General features: G+C 54.1%; 1 pseudogene; it reads right to left on the reverse strand.

Annotated features, from left to right (window-relative positions):
• Positions 1-1310: 1310 nt before the first annotated feature.
• LOC140458816 (beta-1,4-galactosyltransferase 3-like) overlaps positions 1311-19180 on the reverse strand; it is a 20408-nt pseudogene continuing 2538 nt past the window's right edge.

Below are 19180 nucleotides of genomic sequence, written 5' to 3' on the forward strand. Positions count from 1 at the left end.
CCCCACCCCCAGGGAAAAGACCTTGTCTATTTACCCTCTCCATGTCTGTCCCTCATGATTTTATAAACCTCTATAAGGTCACCCCTCAGCCACCGACGCTCCGGGGAAAACAGCCCCAGCCTGTTCAGCCTCTCCTGTAGCTCAAACCCTCCAACCCTGGCAACATCCTTGTAAATCTTTTCTGAACCCTTTCAAGTTTCACAACATCTTTCCGATAGGAAGGAGACCAGAATTGCACACAATATTCCAACAGTGGCCTAACCAATGTCCTGTACAGCCGCACCATGACCTCCCAACTCCTGTACTCAATACTCTGACCAATAAAGGAAAGCAAACCAAACGCTGCCTTCAATATCCTATCGACCTGCGACTCCACTTTCCGCTCCAGTGAGGGAGTGAGTGTCAACAGCTCAAAGTTGCCTTCATTTTCATCTTTCCCCACACTCGGAGCACCGTGTACAGTTCCAGTCTCCGTATCCCTCAGTCAGACCCACACTCGGAGCACCGTGCACAGTTCCAGTCTCCGTATCCCTCAGTTAGACCCACACTCGGAGCACCGTGCACAGTTCCTGTCTCTGTATCCTCAGTCAGACCCACACTCGGAGCACAGTGCACAGTTCCAGTCTCTGTATCCCTCAGTCAGACCCACACTCGGAGCACCGTGCACAGTTCCAGTCTCTGTATCCCTCAGTTAGACCCACACTCGGAGCACCGTGCACAGTTCCAGTCTCCGTATCCCTCAGTCAGACCCACACTCGGAGCACCGTGCACAGTTCCAGTCTCCGTATCCCTCAGTCAGACCCACACTCGGAGCACTATGCACAGTTCCAGTCTCCGTATCCCTCAGTTAGACCCACACTCGGAGCACCGTGCACAGTTCCAGTCTCTGTACCCTCAGTCAGACCCACAGTCAGAGCACCGTGCACAGTTCCACTCTCTGTACCCCTCAGTTAGCCTCTCACTTTCCAACCAGGAGAACAGTGGTGTCAACTCTCCCACCCCAGAACCCTCAGCCCTCCCCCCCCCCCAACTGCTCCCACCCTACCTGTGCCCCTAGTTTGTGAAAGCAAACACCTCCCCCTCGCTCCCCGCCATGACATTCCCAAAATCAACACCCTTGCTCCCAGATTCAGAGACCTCCGCTGGGCTGAAGACTTGAGGAGGGGGTGCTGGCACATCCCAGTCCAGTCCCGGCTCCATATGAATGCAGTTTGCTGTTGTTCTTGTGTTGCAGGTAGCGTCTGGGTGCCCGCTCCCTTCCCTCCCTCCCTCCCTCGTCCCCCGACCCCTTCCAAATCTCTCACTGGACGTCTCTCAGAATAGAAATGTATTTCATTATAAACTCGCTCCATTATCAAAAATCACTCAAGTACAATTCGAGACGGGTTTCTGTTTGAAAATTCACTGGTGTAGGGGGCGGTGGGGGGAATAATGGGGGCAACAGTCCTCGTAGCCCCCTGCCTGTGCCCCTCCGAATGGGGCAAGGATGGGGAGGGATTGTGCGCTCTCGCTCCTGTAATACCACCAAGCTGCCAGCAGGGGGTGCTACAGTGAGGGCGCCCCCTGTAGGGGACAGATTGGAATCGCACGAGGAACAAGCAACCCCCCCCCTCCCCCCACCACACACATACAAACAGGAACCATTGGTGAAGCCTCCCGTGGCTGCTCACCTTACATTGCACAGTACGTTGAGGGGGCGCTCAGGCTGGGGGGGGGGGGTACAACCAGATAGTGCACAGCAGAGAGAGAGTCCCTTCGATCCGGAGAGTCCATTGGCGATGGGTGTCAGCGGGGGGAGGCGGTGCGTGCCCCATCAAGAGCACGTGAGCCCCTAAAACCCAAAAAAGAAACAAGCCGACCCATTCACAACCAGAACATCAACCTTTGCAGAGTTCGGGTCCTCGGCTGGCCGGGGTTGGGTTTCTCGGGGCGGGTCGGGGTTTCTGAGGGTAGTGAAGGGGATGGCCCGGGGGGAGGGGAGGTGGGTGAGGATAGGTCACGTGGCTCGCTGGGGCCCTCGTTTCTCAGTGCCGATGTCGACGGTGATGTTGGTGTACAGAGGCAAATACTCTCTGGAGAGGAGAACGTAATCGAGGCCATTCATCCCATCTTCCTTCCAGGAACGCTTTGTCTTGGCCAGCAGATTGAACCTGGAGGGGTGGAGAGAGAGGGAGGGAGGGAGGGAATCATAAAACTCTATCAGAATCAGGCCGTTCAGCCCATCGTGTCTCTTCCAGTTCTATCCCCCAATCCCCTCCTTTTCTCCCCCCATCTCCCTGACCCCATTTCTTTCCCAATCCCCATCCAATGGCTCGACCCCACAATTCCCTCCCTCCTACCCCCCCCACCATCTCCCTGCCCCCCCCATCCCCATCCAATGCCCTTCCCTGATGCTCCAATTGAACCTCCCCGCCCCCCCCCCCCTCGCCCCCACATTTCCAGAAAGTACATCCCACACCCACCTACTCGCTGGGGAACCACCGTTTCCCCCCTCACATCCCCCTCACTCAGTCTGCATGCCCACGCCCCTCTCCCGTTCCTGTTCCCTTTCCGAGCGGGAACAGCTTCTCCCGATTGACTCTGTCCGTGTCCCCCCCCTCCCCTGCACATGGTTTTTCGAACCCCTCGATTGAATCTCCCTCTCCCTCAGCCTCCTTCATCCCCAGGGGAACACTCCTCAAAGTCTTCAATCCATCCTCATCATGGAGGGTTCCCATCCCTGGACCCATTCCTGGGAATCACTCCTCCTCTCTCTCTCTCTCCCAGACACGTTCCCATCTTCCTGATAATGTGAGGCCCACAACTGGACCCAATCTCCCAATGGAGCTTGGACCAAGCTCTTGGACAAGTTCAGCGTCACCTCCCTGCTCCTGGAGCCCGTGTCCCTGGGGAGAAATCCCGGGACACTGCGGGATTCACTCACTGCCCTGCCCCCTTCGATGATCTGTCCCCATCTCCCCACCCCCAACCCCAGCTGCCCCTGCTCCTGCCCCACTCCCCTTTAGAATTGTAACCCCTGATGTTAGACTGCTCCCCCCCCCCCCCCCCCAAATTTGGACCAACAACCCCAGACTGAACCTCTGAAAGGTATCTCACACAATCCCACCCTGCTACCACATCCCCGAACCCCACCTACCCCACGGCCAATCCACCCTAACCTGCACATCCCTGGGCACTATGGGACAATTTCCCATGGCCAACCCACCCTAACCTGCACATCCCTGGGGCACTATGGGACAATTTCCCATGGCCAATCCACCCTAACCTGTACATCCCTGGGCACTATGGGACAATTTCCCATGGCCAACCCACCCTAACCTGCACATCCCTGGGCACTATGGGACAATTTCCCATGGCCAACCCACCCTAACCTGCACATCCCTGGGGCACTATGGGACAATTTCCCATGGCCAATCCACCCTAACCTGCACATCCCTGGGGCACTATGGGACAATTTCCCATGGCCAATCCACCCTAACCTGTACATCCCTGGGGCACTATGGGACAATTTCCCATGGCCAATCCACCCTAACCTGTACATCCCTGGGCACTATGGGACAATTTCCCATGGCCAACCCACCCTAACCTGCACATCCCTGGGCACTATGGGACAATTTCCCATGGCCAACCCACCCTAACCTGCACATCCCTGGACACTATGGGACAATTTCCCATGGCCAATCCACCCTAACCTGCACATCCCTGGACACTATGGGACAATTTCCCATGGCCAATCCACCCTAACCTACACATTGTGGACTGTGGTCAGAAACCGGAGCACCCGGAGGACCTTCCCGCTCCGATCAGAGAACAATACACCTTGAGGAGGGGGGGGATCTAGAGTCCCCCAAGCCCCATGAGGGATATTGTCCCCCCTGCCATCAGACTGAGCCTTGGGAATAACTTTATTAACCCATTCCTATCCGCCCCCCCCCCCCCACTCCCGCGAGACCCTGGGAATACCCGGATACCTTTTGGGATTTTCCGCATTCCCCTTGTCGTGTGAGTGTTTAATCATCTTGTAACGACCCAGGTGCATGGCAGGACGGACTATCAACATCCCGTTCAGGAAGATCCTGGGAAGAGACGGAATACAGCGTCGGATCATTCCCACAGCCATCTTGGAATTCCTGCACCAATCACCCCCCCCCCTCCTCTTCTCCCCTCCCCTCTCCCATCAACATCTCCCTTGGGTGTTTACCCAGCCTCCCCCCACCCCCCCACCCAATTTAATACGTCGAAATGATTCATCCCCACCTCCCAATTCCCTGTGGGAGTCAGTCCCACGTTTCCTCCTGTTCCCCCTGTCTCTCTGGGTGAAGAGGTTTCTCCTGAATTCCCAATGGGATTTATACGGGACTGTCTCCATTGGGATGGCCCCTCGTTCTGATCTCTCCACCCCTCCCCCACACAAGTGGAACTATCATCTCCCCATCTCCCAGAGTGAACCCCCCTCTCAGAATTGTAACTACCCTCGATCAGGTCACTCCCTCAGACCCCTCTCCGTGAGAGAGACCAGCCTCAGTCTGTTCACAATCTCCCGATGGTTACGATCCCTTGGGATCTGAGATCATTGTTGGAATAAGGAGACTGGAACTGTGCACAGTGCTCCGAGTGTGGGTCTGACTGAGGGATACGGAGACTGGAACTGTGCACGGTGCTCCGAGTGTGGTTCTGACTGAGGGATACAGAGACTGGAACTGTACACGGTGCTCCGAGTGTGGGTCTGACTGAGGGATACGGAGACTGGAACTGTGCACGGTGCTCCGAGTGTGGGTCTAACTGAGGGATACAGAGACTGGAACTGCGCACAGTGCTCCGAGTGTGGGTCTGACTGAGACAATGCTGCAGCTTCTCTCAGGGTGATGAAGTTCTGAGTGAACGTGACTTCTCTGTGGGACAACAGTTTCAGGTTCCGGATGTTTCTGTTCAGTTCAGATCAGAAACGTGAGCGATGGTTCTGTCCGTACAGAGGATCTTCAGTCATTTTGGGGAGTTGGGGTTGGGGGGAGTTTGTGTGTTCCACTGCCCCCAGGTCTTACTGTGGAGTTACAATGAAGGCGAGATGACAATATGGGGCAGAGTTAGGCCCTTTCAGTCCAATGGGTCTGTCCAATCATGCAATGAGGTCTGATCGGAGAGCTCCCAGGAACATTTCCTGCCTGTCGCTTCCTCCCCACGTTTCCCCGTTCCTGATCAATAACCTCTCAGTCTCAGCCTTAAATAAGCTTAATGCCCCAGCTCCGTCAGCGCTCTGTGGGAAAGACGTCCGCAGATTGCCTCTAGTCAGGGAAGTAATTCCTTCACCTTTAACCCCCCGGATGGTATGTTGCCTCCCGGGTGCCAGGGTTAGCAATATCTCAGATCGAGTCCACAGGATTCTTAAGAAGGTGGAGAGCAGCCAGAAGTCATGGTACACATTGGTACCGATGAGATAAGCAGGGAAAGGGAGGAGGACCTGAAAAGTGAATATAGTTAGCTTGGAAGCTAAAAGGCAGGGTGAGCAGAGTAATAATCTCAGAATTGCTACCGGTGCTACAGGCTAATGAGGTTAGGGACAGAGAGCGAGTGCAGCTGAACTCATGGCTGCAGGGCTGGCGTAGGAGGGAGGGCTTCAGACATGTGGATCATTGGGATACCTTCTGGGGAAGTTGGGACCTGTACAGGGAGGATGGGTTGCATCTGAATTGGAGGGGCGCTGATACCCATGGGCGAGAGGCTTGCTACAACGCTTCAGGAGGATTTCAACAAGTTTGGCTGGGATATGGGAACCAGAACTGTGGATCAGAGGATGGGGTAGCTAGTGAACAGGCAGATACAGCGTGCAGAGAGTCTGTGAGGAAGGATAGACAGTTGTTAGGGCAAAGGTGCAGTCCATGTGACAGGTTGAAGTGTGTCTATTGAATCACAAGCACTAATCAGGAATAAGGGCGATGAACTTAGAGCATGGATCAAGACTTGGAGCTACGAAGTTGTGGCCATTATGAAGATTTGGATGTCACAGGGCAGGGATGGTTGTTGGATGTTCCAGGGTTTAGCTGTTTCAGAAGGAATGGGGGGAGGTAAAAGAGGTTGGGGAGTGGTATTGCTAATCAGGAATAGCTGCAGAAAGGGAGGTTGTTGAGAAGGGTTTGTCTACAGAGTCAGTATGGGTGGAAGTCAGAAACAGGAAAGGAGCAGTCACCTTATTGTGAGTTTTCTATAGACCCCCCTAATAGCAACAGAGACACGGGGGAGCAGATTGGGAGGCAGATTTTGGGAAGGTGCAGAAATAACAGGGTTGTTGTCGTGGGTGACTTTAACCTCCTTAATCTTGATTGGAACCTCCTTAGTTCAAATAGTTTGGATGGAGCAGATTTTGTCCGGTGTGTCCAGAAAGGATTCCTGATTTAATATGTAGATAGGCCGACTAGAGGGGAGGCCATATTGGATTTGGTGCTTGGCAACGAACCAGGTCAGGTGTCAGATCTCTTGGTGACAGAGCATTTCAGTGAGTGATCACAACTCCCTGATTTTACTATACTCATGGGAAGGGATAGGAGCAGATGATATGGGAAAGTATTTAATTGGGAGAGGGCAAATTCCGATGCTGTTCGGCAGGAACTGTGGACCATAAATTGGAACAGATGTTCTCAGGGAAATGCACATCAGAAATGTGGAAGTTGTTTCGGGAGCACTTGCTGATGGTACTGGACAGGTTTTATCTCACTGAGGCAAGGAAGGCTAAAGAACCTTGGGTGACAAGGAATGGGGAACATCTAGTCATGAGGAAGGAAGGAAGCTCATTTAAGGTTCAGGAAGCAAGGATCGGACAGGGTTCTAGAGGTAGCCAGGAAGGAACTGAGAAATGGACTTCGGAGAGCTAGAAGGGGACATGAAAAAGCCTTGGCAGGTAGGATTAAGGAAAATCCCAAGATGTTCTACACTTGTGAGGAACAAGGAGATGGCCAGAGTGAGGGTAGGCCTGATCTGGGATAGTGGAGGGAAACTGTACCTGGAATCGGAGGTGGTAGGGGAGGTCCTACTCTTTCACGGTTTTGTGAAGGGTGGGTCGTGCCTCACAAACCTTACTGAGTTCTTTCAGAAGGGGACCAAACGGGGTTGAGGGGAAAGCGGTGGATGTGTTGTATATGGATTTCAGTAAGGCGTTCGATAAGGTTCCCCACGATAGGCTATTGCACAAAGTACAGAGGCATGGGATTGTGGGGGATTTCGGGGTTTGGATCAGTAATTGGCTAGCTGAAAGATAGAGGGTGGTGGTTGATGGGAAATGTTCATCCTGGAGGTTAGTTGTTAGTGGGGGACCGCAGGGTCTGTGTTTGGGCCCACTGCTGTTTATCATTATCATAAATGACCTGGATAAGGGCAGAGATGGGTGGGTTCGTAAATTTGCGGATGACACTAAGGTCAGTGGAGATGTGGATAGTGACGAAGGATGTTGTAGGTTACAGAGGGACGTAGATAAGCTACAGAGCTGGGCTGAGAGGTGGCAAATGGAGTTTAATGTGGAAAAGTGTGAGGGGATTCACTTTGGAAGGAGTAACAGGAATGCAGGGTACTGGGCTAATGGTAAGATTCTTGGCCGTGTAGATGAGCAGAGAGATCTCGGTGTCCAGGTACATAGATCTCTGAAAGTTGCCACCCAGATTGACAGGGTTGGGAAGAAGGCGTACGGTGTGTGAGCTTTTACTGGGAGAGGGATCGAGTTCTGGAACCATGAGGCCATGCTGCAGCTGTACAAAACTCTGGTACGGCCGCACTTGGAGTATTGTGTACAGTTCTGGTCACCGCATTATAGGAAGGATGTGGAAGCTTTGGAAAGGGTGCAGAGGAGATTTACCAGGATGTCGCCTGGTCGGGAGGGAAGGTCTTATAAGGAAAGGCTGAGGGATTTGAGGCTGTTTTTGTGAGAGAGAAGGTTGAGAGGTGACTCAATTGAGACGTAGAAGATAATCAGAGGGTTAGATCGGGTGGACAGGGAGAGTCTTTTCCCTCAGGATGGTGACGGCAAACACTAGGGGACACAGCTTTAAATGGAGGGGTGATAGATATGGGACAGATATCAGAGGGAGTTTCTTTACTCAGACAGTAGTCGGGGTGTGGAACACACTGCCCGAAACAGGAGGAGACTCAGCAACGTGAAGGGCAGTTAAATGGGCCTTGGGATAGTCACATGGATGGGAATGGAATGGTGTAGGGTAGATGGGCTTCAGACTGGTTCCACAGGTCAGTGCAGCATCGAGGGCCGAAGGGCCTGTACTAGGCTGGAATGTTCTATGCTCTTCATGAATACTTTGCTTCAGTATTCACTAACAAGAGGGACCTTGGTGTTTCTGAGGACAGTGTGAAACAGACTAACCTGCTCAAACAGGTTGAGGAGAAGGAGGAGGATGTGCTGAAATGTTTGAAAAACGTGAGGATAGATAAATCCCCTGGGCCAGACGGGATATACCCGAGGTTATCACAGGACGCGAGGGAAGAGATTGCTGCGTCTTTGGCAATGATCTTTGCATTCTCACTGTCCATCGGAGTACTGCCAGGTGATTGGAGGATGGCAGACGTTATTCTCCTGCTCAAGAAAGGGAATAGGGATAACCCTGGGAATTACAGACCAGTCAGTCTTACATCTGTGGTGGGCAAAGTATTGGAGGGATTCTGAGGGACAGGATTTATGATTATTGGGAAAACCGTAGTTTGATTAGAGATAGTCATCATGGCTTTGGGAGGGGCAGGTCATACCTCACAAACCTTATTGTGTTCTTTGAGGATGTGACAAAACACAGTGATGAGGGTAGAGCAGTGGATGTGGTGTATATGGATTTCAGCGAGGTGTTCGGGAAGGTTCCCCAGGGTAGGCTGATTCAGAAAGTAAGGAGGTATGGGATCCAGGGAAATCTGTCTGTCTGGATAGAGGATTGGCTGGCCCAGAGAAGACAGAGGGTGGTGGGAGATGGCAAGTATTCAGCCTGGGGCTCGGTGACCAGTGGGATTCCACAGGGATCTGTTCTGGGACCTCTGCTCTTTGTGCTGTTTATAAATGACTTGGATAAGGAAGTGGAAGGGGGGGGGTTAGTAAGTTTGCCGATGACACGAAGGTTGGTGGAGTTGTGGATAGTGTGGAGAGCTGTTGTAGGTTCCAACGGGACACTGACAGGACACAGAACTGGGCTGAGACGTGGCAGATGGAGTTCAACCTGGAAAAGTGGGAAGTGATTCACTTTGGAAGGTGGGATTTGAATGCAGATTACAGGGATAAAGGCAGGATTCTTGGCAGGGTGGAGGAACAGAGGGATCTTGGGGTCCATGTCCATAGATCCCTCAAGGTTGCCCCCCCAAGTGGATAGGGTTGTGATTGGTATAGGTGGTTGGAGAAAGGTTTAGCGCAGATGTCAGAGGAACGGTCTTTACACAGAGAGTGGGGGGGGGTGGGTGGGATACACTACCAGCAGTGGAAGTAGAGTCAGAGACATTAGGGACATTTAAGCGACTCTTGGATAGGCCCATGGATGAAATTACAATGAAGGGGATGGAGGTTAGTCTGATCGTAGAGTAGGATAAAAGGCTGGCACAACATCGGGGGCCGAAGGGCCTGTACTCTGAGGAATTCTGTGTAAATGGATTGTCCTTACTCAGAGTTCAACCACCGACCCTCAGTAACAGCAGTGTGTACCATCCCCTCCCTCCCCCCCACCGACCCTCAGTAACTGCAGTGTGTACCATCCCCTCCCTCCCCCCCCACCGACCCTCAGTAACTGCAGTGTGTACCATCCCCTCCCTCCCCCCCCACCGACCCTCAGTAACTGCAGTGTGTACCATCCCCTCCCTCCCCCCACCGACCCTCAGTAACTGCAGTGTGTACCATCCCCTCCCTCCCCCCCCCACCGACCCTCAGTAACTGCAGTGTGTACCATCCCCTCCCTCCCCCCCACCGACCCTCAGTAACAGCAGTGTGTACCATCCCCTCCCTCCCCCCACCGACCCTCAGTAACAGCAGTGTGTACCATCCCCTCCCTCCCCCCACCGACCCTCAGTAACAGCAGTGTGTACCATCCCCTCCCTCCCCCCCACCGACCCTCAGTAACTGCAGTGTGTACCATCCCCTCCCTCCCCCCACCGACCCTCAGTAACAGCAGTGTGTACCATCCCCTCCCTCCCCCCACCGACCCTCAGTAACTGCAGTGTGTACCATCCCCTCCCTCCCCCCCACCGACCCTCAGTAACTGCAGTGTGTACTATCCCCTCCCTCCCCCCACCGACCCTCAGTAACTGCAGTGTGTACCATCCCCTCCCTCCCCCCCCCACCGACCCTCAGTAACTGCAGTGTGTACCATCCCCTCCCTCCCCCCCCACCGACCCTCAGTAACTGCAGTGTGTACCATCCCCTCCCTCCCCCCACCGACCCTCAGTAACAGCAGTGTGTACCATCCCCTCCCTCCCCCCACCGACCCTCAGTAACAGCAGTGTGTACCATCCCCTCCCTCCCCCCACCGACCCTCAGTAACTGCAGTGTGTACCATCCCCTCCCTCCCCCCACCGACCCTCAGTAACAGCAGTGTGTACCATCCCCTCCCTCCCCCCCACCGACCCTCAGTAACTGCAGTGTGTACCATCCCCTCCCCCCCCCACCGACCCTCAGTAACTGCAGTGTGTACCATCCCCTCCCTCCCCCCACTGACCCTCAGTAACAGCAGTGGGTACCATCCCCTCCCTCCCCCCACCGACCCTCAGTAACTGCAGTGTGTACCATCCCCTCCCTCCCCCACCGACCCTCAGTAACTGCAGTGTGTACCATCCCCTCCCTCCCCCCCACCGACCCTCAGTAACTGCAGTGTGTACCATCCCCTCCCTCCCCCCCCCCACTGACCCTCAGTAACAGCAGTGGGTACCATCCCCTCCCTCCCCCCACCGACCCTCAGTAACTGCAGTGTGTACCATCCCCTCCCTCCCCCCCACCGACCCTCAGTAACTGCAGTGTGTACCATCCCCTCCCTCCCCCCCCCCACTGACCCTCAGTAACTGCAGTGTGTACCATCCCCTCCCTCCCCCCCACCAACGCTCAGGAAGACAAGGGGCAGCAGGTACATGGGAACACCACCCCCTGTAAGTTCCCCTCCGAGCCCCCTCACCATCCCGACTTGGAAATCTATCGGCCGTTCCTTCCTGGGTCAGAATCCTGGGATTCCCTCCCTCAGGGACATTGTGGGTCTACCCTGAGTTCAGATAGAAACCTTGTACCTGGAAGCGATGTCATCATCCTCTCCGCCCCATCCCCAGTAATTATTGGGGAAGCCGTTGATCTTCATGTACTGGTCAGGGGTCAGGGCAGAAACACCACCGAAGTACGTCTTGTACGGCAATCTGCAGATTGGACCAATACGGCAGTGACTGGCTACATCACCGGGAACTCAAACCGCTGACCCTCCGACAGTGCCCTCTCCCTCAGCACTGACCCTCCGACAGTGCCCTCTCCCTCAGCACTGACCTTCCGACAGTGCCCTCTCCCTCAGCACTGACCCTCCGACAATGCCCACTCCCTCAGCACTGACCCTCCGACAGTGCGGCACTCCCTCAGCACTGACCCTCTGACAGTGCCCACTCCCTCAGCACTGTCCCTCCTACAGTGCCCACTCCGTCAGCACTGACCCTCCGACAGTGCGGCGCTCCCTCAGCACTGACCCTCCGACAGTGCGGCGCTCCCTCAGCACTGACCCTCCGACAGTGTGGCGCTCCCTCAGCGCTGACCCTCCGACAGCGCGGTGCTCCCTCCTTACTTGTATCCGAACTTGTCCATGGCAACAGAGGAGTGTTTGGGATGTCTCTCACACGTGTAGAGGTTGCGATCATCCTCAGGAATAAGATCCACATCATGACAGAACAGACAATCCCAGTCTGTATCCTTCATCGCCTCCTTAAAGCCCACATTGAGCAGCTTTGCTCGGTTAAAGGTAGCATTCCCAGCCTGGGGGGAGGGAGAGTGAGTGGGTGGGTGTGAGTGAGTGAGTGAGTGAGTGAGTGAGTGAGTGAGTGAGTGAGTGAGTGAGTGAGTGAGTGAGTGAGTGAGTGAGTGAGTGAGTGAGTGAGAGTGAGTGAGAGAGTGAGAGACATTAGTAAGACAGTCAGCTCTGATCAAACCTCCCGATTCACCGTTCTCTCCCACCCTGGCATCCCTACCCCAACTTCACAGACAGAAGGGACAGACCTCAGAGGGAGAGAAAGATGGGGGGGGAGGGGGGGGGGGGTGACATGGGGAGCATGGGAGTGAGAGAGAAAGCACACGAGCGAGAGAGAGAGAGAGAGTTGAGAAGATTTGTAGCTCAGGTTGAGGTTCTGGATGTAGGTTGCTCACTGTGCTGGAAGGTTCATTTCCAGACGTTTCGCCACCACACGAGGTAGCATCATCAGTGGGCCTCCAGATGAAGCATTATTGATGATTCCTGCTTTCTATGTATGGGTTTCTTTGAGCTGGTGGTGTCATTTCCTGTGGTGACATCACTTCCTATGGTAATGTCATTTCCTGTTCTTTCCTCATGGGAGGTCAATGTGTTTGTTGAGAGAGTTCCAGTTGGAATGCCATGCTTCTAGGAATTCTCGTGCGTGTTTCTGATTGGCTTGTCCTCGGATGGATGTGTTGTCCCAGTCGAAGTGTGTCCTTCCTTATCTGTATGTGATGATACTAGTGAGAGAGGCTCATGTTGTTTTGTGACTAGTTGGTGTTCATGTATCCTGGTGGCTAGTTTTCTGCCTGTTTGGCCAACATAGTGTTTGTAACAGTCCTTGCACGGTATTTTGTGAATGACATTAGTTTTCCTCGTTGTCTGTATCGGGTCTTTCAAGTTCATTAGCTGCTGTTTCAGTGGGTTGGTGGACCACCATGACAGGCCCACCAAGGGGTCAGGGTAGTCTGACAGTCATTTCCGAGATGTATTTGATGTCGGGGAGAGTGGCTAGGGTTTCTGGACGGGTTTCGGCTGCTCGTTTGGGATTGTCACTGTGAAAAATCGGTGGATTGGGTTCATTGGGCACCTGGTCTTTTGGAATACACGGTCTCGGTGATTTTCCTCTGCTCCACGTAGTCCCTCTGTGCTGCAGGGTGTGTTGGCTCGTTGGAATAATGTTCTGATGCAGCTTCGTTTGTGGGTGTTGGGGTGATCGCTTCTGCAGTTCAGTATTTGGTCCGTATTTTCCTGTAGACGCTGGTTTGAAGTTTCCCCATTGGCTGTTCACTCGACTGTGACATCTAGGAACGGCAGTGTGTTGTTGCTTTCCTCCACTTTAGTGAATGTTATGCTAACTTTCCTCAAACTCGTTTCATTTAGTGATGACAAAGGTGTCATCCATGTAGCAGACCCAAAGTTTGGGTTGGAGGGTTGGCAGAGCTGTCTGTTCGAGTCTCTGCGTTACTGTCTCTGCTAAGAGCCCTGACATCGGAGAGAGCCCATGGGCGTTCCATTGGTTTGTCTGTAGGTTGTGTTGTTCAAAGTGAATGTGTGATAAAGCATAGGGCCACCAACTTGATGATACTGTCTTTGCTGATGAAGATGGTGGTGCTTGGTTTTTAAGATTAGATTACTTACAGCCCTTCGGCCCAACAAGTCCACACCGACCCGCCGAAGCACAACCCACCCATACATTTACCCCTTCACCTAACACTACAGACAATTTCCCATGGCCAACCCACCCTAACCTGCACATCCCTGGGCACTATGGGACAATTCCCCATGGCCAATCCACCCTAACCTGCACATCCCTGGGCACTATGGGACAATTTCCCATGGTAAATCCACCCTAACCTGTACATCCCTGGGCACTATGGGACAATTTCCCATGGCCAATCCACCCTAACCTGCACATCCCTGGGCACTATGGGACAATTTCCCATGGCCAACCCACCCTAACCTGCACATCCCTGGACACTATGGGACAATTTCCCATGGCCAACCCACCCTAACCTGCACATCCCTGGACACTATGGGACAATTTCCCATGGCCAACCCACCCTAACCTGCCCATCCCTGGGCACTATGGGACAATTTCCCATGGCCAACCCACCCTAACCTGCCCATCCCTGGGCACTATGGGACAATTTCCCATGAACAATCCACCCTAACCTGCACATCCCTGGACACTATGGGACAATTTCCCATGGTCAATCCACCCTAACCTGCACATCCCTGGACACTATGGGACAATGTCCCATGGCCAATCCACCGAAACCTGCACATCCCTGGACACTATGGGACAATTTCCCATGGCCAACCCACCCAAACCTGCACATCCCTGGACACTATGGGACAATTTCCCATGGCCAACCCACCCTAACCTGCACATCCCTGGGCACTATGGGACAATTTCCCATGGTCAATCCACCCTAACCTGCACATCCCTGGGCACTATGGGACAATTTCCCATGACCAACCCACCCTAACCTGCACATCCCTGGGCACTATGGGACAATTTCCCATGGCCAATCCACCCTAACCTGCACATCCCTGGGCAGTATGGGACAATTTCCCACGGTCAATCCACCCTAACCTGCACATCCCTGGGCACTATGGGACAATTTCCAATGGCCAATCCACCCTAACCTGCACATCCCTGGACACTATGGGACAATTTCCCATGGTCAATCCACCCTAACCTGCACATCCCTGGACACTATGGGACAATTTCCCATGGCCAATCCACCCTGACCTGCACATCTTTGGACTGTGGGAGGAAACCGGAGCACCCAGAGGAAACCCACACAGACACAGGGAGAATGTTCAAACCCCACCCAGTCAGTCGCCTGAGGGTGGGAATCGAACCCAGGTATCTGGCGCTGTGAGGCAGCAGTGCTAACCACCGTGCCACCCACAACATGCGTCTTTGGGTCTTCGAATAGTGTAGTCAGCGTTTCCTTGGCCAGGTTAATGTTGGTGGATGTGAACAGGGCTGTTACATCAAAAGGAGGCCATTATTCCATCCTCTCCTATCTGCGTGTCTTTGATGGTCTTCAGGAATTCTTGGGTGGAGCGGACGGAGTGGGGTGAGTCTTCTACTCAGTGCTTTAGTCTTTGGTGTAGCAGCTTGGCCAGTCTGTAAGTTGGTGTGGTGTTCCAGGTAGCGAGACTATGGGTCTGGGTTGGGGGAGGGGGGGTTGCTCCTGGTTTGTGAATTTTCGGTAAATCGGTAGAAGCGTGGTGTGTTGGATCCCTCTGATTTCAACGTTTGGAAGCCTGTTTAAATTTAATTCTCCAGATTTCTGAAGTTTTTGGAGTTGGGCTGTGATTCTGTTCTCTAGTTGCGGGCTCGGGTCTATTGCCACCTGTTGGTAAGGGTTGGTATCTGCAAGCAATGCGTTTGCTTTCTCCACGATTTAGAATGACTGGCACAACGTTTTTGTCTTTTTATAGACTTTCCAGTGCTTTCCTTTCCTTTCTTGTGTATTGGATGTGTCTCCTTCCTTTTGTTTTTCTCCTTAATGTTGGTGGGACTGTCTGTCTGATGGTTCGTGGGTTTCTTTTGAGAGTTGGCTGCCTTTCAGTTTTGCTCCTAATGCTGCTAAGAAATCTTTCTTGTCCGCATCCGGGCAGTTGTAATTTAACCCTCTTACTAAGACGGCTTTTAAGGGTCGGTCAGATAAGTTTTTTTTATCCACGCTTCTGTGATGTTTTTGCCCACAAACCCACCAACGCACTGAAACAGCAGCTAATGAATTTGAAAGACCCGATACAGACAATGAGCAGAACTAACGTCATTTACAAAATACCCTGCAAAAACTGTAACAAACACTAACATTGGACAAACAGGCAGAAAACTAGCCACCAGGAGACGTGAACACCAACTAGTCACAAAAAGGACACCACTTCGACTGGAACACATCCAGCCGAAGACAAGCCAAACAGAGACACGCACGAGAATTCCTCGAAGCATGGCATTCCGGCCGGAACTCTCTCAACAAACGCATCGACATTGACTTGGACCTCACTTACCACCCCGTGAGAAAAAGAGGAAGTGACATCGCCACAGGAAATGACTTCACCAGCCGAAAGAAACCCAAACGCGTAACTAGGAAGCAGGAATCATCAGCTGTGCTTCATCCGGAGACCCACTGAAGATGTTCCCTAGTATGGCGGCGAAACGTCTGGAAATGAACCTTCCAGCTCGGCGAGCTAACCTCCAAGCAGAGAGAGAGAGAGAGAGAGAGAGAGAAATCCCGCACGAGAGATGGAGACAGAGAGAAGAGGCAGCCCCTGAAATGGGGACACTTGGGGAGCTTGCCAATGCGTCCTGATCCTACAGCAGGTTGGTATCCCCCCCCCCCCCCCCCCAACACCCCAATGTTGGTACCTTCCCACGGCCTGACCTCTGTTTACTACCATCCCCTACAGACCGTTGTGGTGCTGTTGACCCTTAGAGTGTCTGACCCTGAAACACCACCCCGTTACCCTGTCTGTGCCCCCCCCCCCAACTCCCTGCCTGTCCCCGGGTCTGTGCCCCCCCTCCCCGGGTCCCGGTGCGCCCCCACCTGGTGAATGATGTAGATGCGGTACTGCAGCTGCTGTTTCTGGAGCATGGGGTGGAGGTAATACAGAAGGTATTTCAGGTGCTGCTCCCGATGTCTGTGAGGGACCAACACGGCCGTACTGTGCTTTGACTCGCAGTCTGGGGGTTTGTACCACCCCCCGGCCAGCACCATGGGGTTCCTCTTCCTCACCCCTTCCAAGGTCAGCTCCTTTGGGAAACTGACACGGATCGGACCACCTACCGGGGAATGGGGACAGGGGGTTAGACCCGCTCTGGAACCTGTCACCCCTCTCCCCACTCCATCTATAACCAACATTTCCCGGAATTAGACACTGTCTGCCATTCCTCGGCTCACTGGCCCGGTCCGTCAGGATCTCTCTGTATTCCCAGAGACCCTCCCTCACTGTCCACTCCACCCCCACCCTCAGGATCATTCTCAATACAGTCTCTGCTCATCAGACCAGGAGGGTCACTGCTGTCCTGCACAACACGATTGGACTTTCAGACCAACCACCAACCACCAACAACACTCCCACCACTCTCCCTCCCACCCACACAGACACAGACACAGACAGACACAGACAGACACAGACAGACACAGACAGACACAGACAGACACAGACAGACACAGACAGACACAGACAGACACAGACAGACACACCCCTAAAACCAATGCCAGGTTGTCCCTGTCCCTGTCCCACTGTCATTCTGGGAGCGATCATTTCCCCACAATGTCTGTCGTGTGGAACTTTATCTGATGCTCTCTGTAAACCCACACACACCACATCCACCGCGTTCATCCAATCAGCATCCTCCAACAACAGGGCAACAGAATGAAAACAGACCCCGTCCCCTCCACATCTCCCAATGGACCCAAACCTCTTCCCGTTCACCCCCTCTATCCTCTGTCTGAAGGGACTGGGATATCAATCCTTGCAAGAGTAACCCCCTCCAGCTCCCCCCTCCCCATCTCTCTAACCCCCTCCAGCCCCTCCACTCCCTATCCCCCTCCACTCCATTCCCCCTCCGTGCCCCCTCCCTATCCCCCTCCGCCCCCCCAACCGCCCTCCTTATCCCCCTCCACCCTCCCTATCCCCCTCTGGCCCCCTGACCCCCCCCTCCCCCATCCCCCTCCACCACCACCCCCATCCTCTAACCCCTATGCCACCCCCTGTGCCCCCTCTGTTCTGAGTCACTTCCCTACCCCGGAGCCCCCCCTTTCCCACTTACTGAGGTACGGTGAGACCGATGGACAGTACGGGAGCTGGTCTTCATCCTCCAGGAGGCGGGTGATGAGGCTGAGATTGGCGTAGATATCTCCTGGGCCTGCGAGCTGTTGGCCTGGGAGGTGGTGGCACTGATCCTGTCTTCCACAGGGGCACTGACGATGGCACTGACCCTCTGGCGCGATCCCTCGCGGTACACCAACAGAATGACCAACAGCTGGGCACTCCCCAGCACAGCCAGGAAACGCACTCTGGTGGGTATTTTCATTGGTATCTCACAGCGGGCCCCCAAGGGCGTGGGCACAAGGAACTGATAGAGTCACAGCCCAACGTCTGGCTCGTCCCCTTCACAGGGGCATCACTCAGCAATACCACACCCCACCAACGTCCCCCCTCCACCGAGTCCAAACACCAGCTCCTGTGGAGCACGACGTCAAGTCCCAGGAACGCTGCGCTCTGATTGGCTCGAGAAACCACTGCTCGCTTGGCACTGTTAGAGGGTATTGACGGCGTTCCAGGGGGTTACTCGCTAGTGGGAGTTGGAAGGCCACTCCAAGATGGAGGCAGGAACGGCCATGATGCACATCCTGGGAAGGCAGGGAGTGGGAGGGTCACGGGGTCACCTGCAAAGTCAGAAACAGATGAGTGAGATTCCTGGGGAACCTTCCTCAACTCAAAAAGACTCATCGGAGGGCTTCACTCGCACTCTACCCCTGCCCAATGGACCCCAAACCCCCTTCCCGTTCACTCCCACTGTACATCGTCCCACAATGGACCCAAACCCCTTCCCACTCCCTCCCATCTACTCCATCCCAATGGACCCAAACCCCTTCCAGTTCACTCCTGCTCTACATCGTCCCAATGGACCAAAACCCCTTCCCACTCCACTCCCAATCTACTCCATCCCAATGGACCCAAACCCCTTCCAGTTCACTCCTGCTCTACATCGTCCCAATGGACCCACACCCCTCGTGTTGTTTCCAAAATTGGGAGGCCCATCTCAGACCAGTCAGTCAATCATCATCCAACAGCAGTCCAAGGCAGCTCACCCCCATCTTCTCAAGGGGGGGCAACTAGGGACGGGGGTGATAATACTGGGCCCAGCCAGTGACCCCCAGTGAAACAGAAAACACATTGAGACAGAGGACCAAACCAAACCCATTTACGGTGCGCTCTCTGCCCACTGTCCTTGAGAGAGTGGGACCGAGTATGGTGTGTGGGTGAGTGATGGGGTGTCTACGTGACTCTGTGACACAAGTCCAGGGCAGTTTGTGCCCCCCACCCCCCACAGGAAGGGGAGAGAGGGCAAGGATGGCAGGACTCGGAATCACACGGCTGGTCCCAACGCCTCACCAGGTGGCAATGTTGCCATCGTCTCTGGGCCCATCATTGAGCTGGCCAGGGGATGGGGTTAATACTGAGATCCCCTGGCCAGGTCCATCCAGGGA

Source organism: Chiloscyllium punctatum, chromosome 34 (assembly GCF_047496795.1).
Source record: "Chiloscyllium punctatum isolate Juve2018m chromosome 34, sChiPun1.3, whole genome shotgun sequence".
Classification (NCBI taxonomy): domain Eukaryota; kingdom Metazoa; phylum Chordata; class Chondrichthyes; order Orectolobiformes; family Hemiscylliidae; genus Chiloscyllium; species Chiloscyllium punctatum.